This window comes from Chiloscyllium plagiosum, unplaced genomic scaffold (genome assembly GCF_004010195.1).
Source record: "Chiloscyllium plagiosum isolate BGI_BamShark_2017 unplaced genomic scaffold, ASM401019v2 scaf_9264, whole genome shotgun sequence".
NCBI classification, from domain to species: domain Eukaryota; kingdom Metazoa; phylum Chordata; class Chondrichthyes; order Orectolobiformes; family Hemiscylliidae; genus Chiloscyllium; species Chiloscyllium plagiosum.
In genome coordinates, this window is record NW_025215244.1 from 1 (window position 1) to 7,002 (window position 7,002).

Sequence of the window (7,002 nt, forward strand, 5' to 3'; positions counted from 1 at the left end):
TGAAGAAACCCCATTAAGTCTTCCTTGGTTCAGAGATAACTGTTCTCAATTTTCCAAGAAGACAACGGAATAAAATCTCATCCTCAGTACACCCCCATCAGCATCTTCTCTAATGGCTTTACACCCCAGTAAACACCGTCATCATCAATTCATAGAATCACAGAATCCTACAGTGCAGAAAGAGCATTTCAGTCAAGCGAGCTGGTGTTGACTCTGAAGCGCATCTCACCCAGACCTAGCTCCCCTCCCTATTTCCTTATATTTCACATGAAGAAGGGGAGTCCCTCCCACTTATGATTTCAAATAGGGAGGGGAGCTAGGTCTGGGTGAGATGCGCTTCAGAGAGTCAACACCAGCTGTTGGAGTATAACCTGACGTCATGTGACATCTGACCTTATCCCCGCGTTACCCATGGCTAATTCACCGAACTTACTTAATTCACTCCCTGGACACGAGAGGGCAATTTACCTTTGCCAATCAACCTAACCCTCCCTCTGAACAGCAGTGTGAATTACTGACACAATGTTCCATCATATTGAGCAAATGCTGTATCATTTTTTTAATGGTTTTATACACTGGTAAAACTGATCAAAACAAATGAACCCAAATTCCATGTATCGAAACGCTACTCTGTCCTTTACAATTTCATTCCTGCTGCGGGAAACGTTTCTGCATTCATATTTGAATGTGTTAATGTTGTTTCTTCTTCAGTTTCCTGCTTATAGTAAATACCTCAATCCGGTACAAGTCTGTCAAATGCTTTTCATTCCAACACAGGCACAAGGTGAAGTTTGCAGTAGTCACGTTTTTGGCCGTTCACTGACACTCTGCCTACCTGAGAGCTGCAGTCCTTCCCCACCTTTAGTCAGGCAGCACTGTCCTTCGTGTGATATGCCCCATCGAGAATGGAAGGACAGGTATCAATACCCGCACTTGGGAATGGAGCGACAGTTTTAAAACGTTTACACTGTCCCCAGCGGAAAATTGAGCCCTGTGACAGGCGGGGACGCTAACCATTATACTACCCAGAACAAGAGTGTCAGAGGAGGCCCTTCAACCAAATGTGGCCACACTTGTCAAAAACAACTGCTTAATGAACTGAATCCCATTTCACAATGCTTATCCGACAGCCTTTTATGTCTTGGCATCACGAGTACAGAACTGAATATTTATTAAGGTTATAAAGGTTTCTGTCGCTCTGAAAAATGCAGAAAGTGTATTCCAAATTTCAACCACTCACTGGCTGATAAAGCTTTTTCACACATCTTCTCAAACCTTTATTCCTTTCTCCTCATGTCGCTGGCCCCTGCTAATCGATCTCTCCATAAATGGGAAACTCGTTCAGTCAACCCTGTCTATACCCTAACTCAATCATGTCTTGTCTACATCTCCATTGCACTGCGACAAACACTTCACTCTGTCCTGTCTTTCTTCACAACTGAAATTCTTCAGCCCAAACAATATCCCGGTAAATATCTCCTGCAATTTTCTCAGTGTGATCACATCCCTGCTATAATGTGACCTGCAAAACTGCACACAAAGCTCTTGCTTGAGCCTATGAGCATTTGTTTTAAAATTTCTGGATTAGTGTGAGGGCGATTCTGGCTAAGCAGAATTTATTACCCCATTCCGAATTGCCCAGTGGGCAGTTGAGACTCAACCATATTGCTATGAGTCTGAAGTCACATGCAGGGCAGACCAAGTAAGGATAGCAAATTCCATCCTGAAATTACATCAGCGAAACATTTTTTTTCCACAATTGTCAATGGACCTATAGTAGTCATTAGATTCTTCCTTGCAGATATGTTTTGAATCCAAATTTGACAATCATGGCATGGTGGGATTCAAGCCCGAGTACCCAGACTATTACCTCGGTCTCTGGATTATCAGTCCTATGAAATTACCACAACACCAATGCAGAAAGCCACAAAACTCATCTTTTCCAATAAAATGTCTTTTCACCAAAACTGCCCTGGGTATTTTCCATGAGCCTGACGCTACAATTGTCTCTGGTCAGTAAAAGCTGCTACATGGGGATTGATTTCACAACCGTGGTATCCAAATGGATCGATTTGTTTGAAGGACCAGATGGTGGTATTGGGGCACGTTCACCCAACAACAGTGAAAGCAGCAACAGTACAGACAGAACAGTATGCATGTGAAAGAGAGTGATTGATTGTGCATTGCCTCAGAGAAATGGGGGGAGGGACGGAAAGGAGGTTAAATGATCGTGGGAAGCAGAGAAATCTCCGACAACAGGTGTGTTTGAATCCTGATATATGAAATGCAGAGATGTGAGAGAGCGGAATTTGAAGATCAAACAATTAATTTCTTAGCATCTGTCACAAAAAGGACAACTAAGAGAACACTTAGTGCTTTGATTTGGTTTCAAATCGAGGTTGCTGTGGTCACAATGCAAAATACCGACAACCACGATCACAGCAACCACAGAACAGATGCTTGCAAGCAGCAATAAGTATACTAGCAGAGGAAATGTTCGGAAGAACAGCAAATGTACAATATCAGTGCTCAGCGAACAGTGACAGAAATGTGGGAACTGAGAATGAGCTGAATCTTTCAGTTCGATATCCTCAGAGGCTGTGGAGATCCCTTGAATGAGAATGTTGATAGATGAGACTTATCGATTTGGACAAAGCATCAAAGACTCGGGGGACAGGATATTGTTGAAATGTATGCTTCAATAGCATTTTAGCTCAATATCGGCACAGCCGCCCAGATCCAACTGGAAATAGGAATGGGAATGAGTGTACAGAGTTACTCTCTGGCACAATGATGCAATAGGTGAGCGTGCGGTCCATCTATGATGGTACAGAGGCGCAAGAAATTCCTCGTTTGAGTGTGCTCCTGATCAAGGGAATGGTTGTCCCCGTTTATACTATCATAGCGATTTCCTGTACATCTTGCTAAGACAGCTGAGTAGCACAAGTGGAGCGTGTGGAGCTCTTAACTTTGCAGTGGTGGGTTTAAAAGATGATTTTGCTATTTGGATCTGTGTTTCCGACAATGGCGGTGGCAGCTACATTTGCTTGCAACAGCTCATTATCAGTTTCGTCCACACAGTCAAGACCTCAACCTGGAGAAGGTGGTGTTGGGGTGATATTTTAAACTAGTCATCCTTGGCGACTGGAACACGGAAACGGTGATGTTTAAGTTCGACGAATAAAACCTGAAATGCTAGCCTGACCTCAGGAATAGCGATAATAACTTTAATTTCCTGCAATCCCATTCAATCGTGTCCCTTATGCAGGGGATTCTACCATCTTCACCCAGTCCTGCCTACGAGAGACTCTAGAACCAGAATAAAAACATGAGCTGACACTTAATTCAGGAATCCCCACCGTGTGGGGAAGCAGTCCAGTCGGCCCTTCCAGTCCACATATCCATCCGAAGCGCATCCCACCTGACCCCATAGTATTCCCTATCTCATAAGCCTGCATTTCCCATTGTTGATCCCTGTAACTGTCACATCTTTGGGCAGAGGGAGAAATGAAAATACAAACACGCAGAGAATGTGCAGACTGCCCACAGACAGAGACCCGAGGCTGGGCTCGCACCCAGGTTTGTGGTGTAGCCAGACAGCAACGAACGAGGGGCGAATACTAAATGTTGTCCTGACCAGTGATACCCACACCCTGTGGGTGAATGAGAAAGATTCACAACATGGAAAACAGGATTTGTATCTGTGTGGACATAATTTGAAAGGATCGTTCACCCAGTGTAGAAAAAAGGACGCCGATACCACAGAGAAGGGAGGGCAATGTGGAAACTGCAGGAAGGGATTCAATTAACTACAGAAATGAAAACTCATTTAATCAGGAACACTGGAGACAAGCCGTTCACCAGTCCCGTGTGTGGGAAGGGATCACTGAGCAAAACAATCTCCGGACACTCCAGCAGGATTACATATCCCATCGGGTGATCGATTATGCTGTCAATGCTGCTGTTAATCCCAACCAGCTATTTGTTCCATAGCGCCTATCATAGAGTCATACAGCATGAAAACAGGCCCGCCAGTGCAATCAATCCATGCTGAACATCCTGCCAAACTAATATAGTGCAGTCCTCCTCCTCCTGTACCCATTGAGTGGTTATAATGCCCTTGTAGTTTTATTACTTTGTTGTTAAACAAAAACCCAGGTAATATTTTGGAGACAAAGGGTTCAGGTCCTGGCATGACAGATAGTGGAGTTTGAATTCAATAAGTACCTGGAATTGAAGATTCTCGTGATGACCAGAATCAGTTGTGTGGAAAATCCCATCTGATTCACTCATGCCAGTTCAGGAAGCAAACTGTCATATTCATCTGCTCTGCCCCACAGGAGACTCCAGATGGATAATACCGTGATTGACTCTTAAATGTCCTCTGGGAAATAACTGATGTACTAGGCATGAATAAATTAATTTTTAAAATCCCACTTACTCATTCATGTTTGGAATCAATTGTCATTAAATTTTGCAAACGCACCCTCATCCATCACTTCCTCAGCAAGTTAATTGCACACGTAAAACACCTTCTCTACAAAAATGCCTCACATGTCTTTTTTTAAAACAATCTCTCTCTTTTCATCTTAAACATATGACCTCTCGTCTTGAAAACCCCCTCCTGGGAAAAGGCAGGCATTGTTAAGTCTAACTTGCCTCTCAATTATTCATAAACTTCTGTCAGGTCGCTGTTCAAATTCCTAACCTAGAGTGAAAACAGTCTCAACTAGGAGAAAGTGAGAACTGCAGATGAGAGATCAGAGTCGAGGGTGTTGTGTTGGGAAAGCACAGCCGGTCAGGCAGCATTTGAGGAGCAGGAGAAGAGCCTGATGAACGACACTTGCGCGAAAGATTATTCTCCTACTCCTCGCGTACTGCCTTACCTGTTGTGGTTTTCCAGCACCCCAGTCTCAAATCTGAAAATAGTCTCAGCCTACCCAGCCTTTCATTATAAGTCAAACTTCCACACTCGGCAACATGCGTGTATACCTTTTCTGAACATGCTCCAGCCGAATATCATTCCGACAACTGGGCGGCCAGAACTGGACGTAATATTCCATAAGAGGCCTCATCAAGTTCCTGCAAAGCTTCAATATAACGTCCCAACTACTTTTTACAAAGGACTGAACAATGAAGGGAAGTATGTTAAATGCCTTTGAATCATCTTGTCTGTAGGTGATGCAAACTACAAGGAATTATGTACCTGCATCCCTAGCTTCCGTGTTCTCCAACACTAGGCAACTTGTTGTACCAAGATACAATACCTTTCATTTATCTAGATTGAACTCCATATTACATTTTTCAGCCCAACGAATCATTGGAATAAGATCCTTTTGAAAATTAGATAATCCTCTTCAATGTCTTCTATTTTGGTATCGCCTGCAAACCTACGAAGCATGCCTGCAGTGAGTTCCATTGTTTTCTCATATAGATCAATGATTCATATTTACCTGTAGTGGCCGTGATTTAGCAGTGTGCAGATCATACAACAATTAGTCATGCAATTAACCATGAGGAAGAAAGCAGCAGACTGCAGTGAGATATTAAACAATTGGAAATGAAAATGGTGAAAGCAATTCATTCCAGGCAAGTTGGTGATTGTGAAGCAATTTCAAACTTCAAACCAGCCACCCACGCTCCAGTTGTGGCACTCAGCTGTCTCAGCAAGATGCACTATAGATTGCTATAAACTGGAAAAAAAATTCGCTTCTGCCCCGCCTTTGACCAGGAGCATTCCCAACCTCGGAATTCCTTGCGCCTCTAAAACGTCATAGAAATACCGTGCATTCACCGGTTGGGTCACTGGAGTCCTCGAGTATCTGTACGACCTCATCCCCATCCCGACTTCCAGTTGGATCTTCTTGATTGCGCCACTCAGTTCCTCCGATTCTGGGGCTGTGAATTTGGACTATGTGGTAGCAGGGGTTACTGCCTTGTGGGGGGAAACTAGTGAAGTAGCCGATGTTAAACTGCATTACAATTGAAGCATACATTTCAACAACACCTGCACTGTTCCGGGAGATTTTGATGTTTTGGAGAAATCTATTTATCCCAGCCTTCAGCATATTAATGATGGAATCACCACAGCCACTGGGTGAACCGATATTCAACGGTCAGCCCATTCTGAGTTCCCAGGTATCTGCCACTGTTCGCTTCGCACTGATATTGTGCATTTGGTACGCTGCCGAAAATTTCCTATGATACTGTAGTTATTGCCTACTGCGAGGGTGCTCGTCTGTGGAATGCCGTGATCGTATAGTGGTTAGTACTCTGCGTTGTGGCCGCAGCAACCTCGGTTCGAATCCGAGTCATGGCACTAATTTCTCTATCTGCCTCAGTTTTTGTGAAACACAAAGGAATCAGTTGTTTTAACCTGGTAATTTTCTCCAAGGTGATGATCTTTTCCCTTCGAATTCTGCTCGCTCACATCTCTGTATTTCATATGTCAGAATTCAAATCCACCCGTTCTCAGAGATATCTCTCCCTCCTTCGATCACTAACTGAACTTTCCTTCCCACACCCACATGTCATTAATTTAGAGATGCCGGTGTTACACTATGGTGTACAAAGTTAAAAATCACACAACGCCAGGTTAGAGTCTAACAGGTTTAACTGAGCACTAGTTTTCGGAGCGTTGCTCTTTCATCATGTCGTTGTGGAGTCATTTCCTATTTCATTAAGGCACTGCAGAATCTAACACTGAATCTCACATTGATACTGTTCACTCTGTGCTGCTGTGGTCAATGTGGCTGGGTAAACGTGCCCCAACCCCACCATCGGGATCTGCAGACCAGTTGATCCATTTGGTTACCGCTGTTGTGAGGCCAATCCCCAGGCAGCAGCTTTTACTGATATGGACTTACGATTATTGGGGGTCAAGCTCAGGAAAATGACACAGGACGATATCGAGGAAAAATGACTTCATTGAGAAAGATTAGTTTCATGGGTTTTCTGCAATGGGTGAGCGCTATTACCACTGGACTGTTAACTCAGACACCA

At 43.8% G+C, this 7,002-nt stretch overlaps 1 non-coding gene across 1 annotated transcript; it reads left to right on the forward strand.

Moving 5' to 3' along the window:
• Nucleotides 1–6,247: 6,247 nt before the first annotated feature.
• On the forward strand, nucleotides 6,248–6,319 carry trnah-gug. The gene has a single exon. It is a non-coding gene; the product is annotated as a tRNA-His (tRNA).
• The last annotated feature ends 683 nt before the right edge of the window (nucleotides 6,320–7,002 follow it).